Genomic DNA, 597 nt, shown 5'->3' with positions numbered 1-597 from the left:
GGATCTCGGGTGGGAAGAAGCGATGAATCGATACATGGCAGTGTAAATAAAAGAAGAACAAATTCACAGTGCACGTGAGACTCGGTTAGAAAGACTAAGGGTGCGTTTGGTTGGTACGATCTAGAACAGGATCGAACAGCTGGTGCACATGCAGCAGCCTCATGCCAACCAAACGCTACTCCAGAAACAGCACATTTTGTGGAAAAATGTGCCAAACTTGGTGCATTCTTCAAAATGTGTATGGGTCACCATGGTCACTTTGTACGGTACGACGAGTCCAACCCAAAAGCGTATGCACGTGATCATTTGGGACCAAAATCGATGTTCCCGCCAGGTTTCACTGTGAAAAAGTGAAACTGCTCGGTCTGCTCCGGCCTCGAGGCCGGAGCAAGCACACCATGTTCTGGCCGACCCAGAACAGGTGCAGTCCCAACCAAACGCGCTGTTCTGGTGAATCCTGTTCTAGTTCGTACCAACCAAACGCGCCCGCGTTTCTGCATTCGTAAGAACGCCACACCCCGGGGATCATGATAAAGAACATATAGGTCGTGAAAATGACTGAAAGAACCAAAAAAGTATTTGATCTTCCAGCCAGCT

The sequence above is a fragment of the Sycon ciliatum genome, chromosome 5 (assembly GCF_964019385.1).
Source record: "Sycon ciliatum chromosome 5, ocSycCili1.1, whole genome shotgun sequence".
Lineage (NCBI taxonomy): Eukaryota > Metazoa > Porifera > Calcarea > Leucosolenida > Sycettidae > Sycon > Sycon ciliatum.
Note: the sequence above shows the minus strand (reverse complement) of the source record.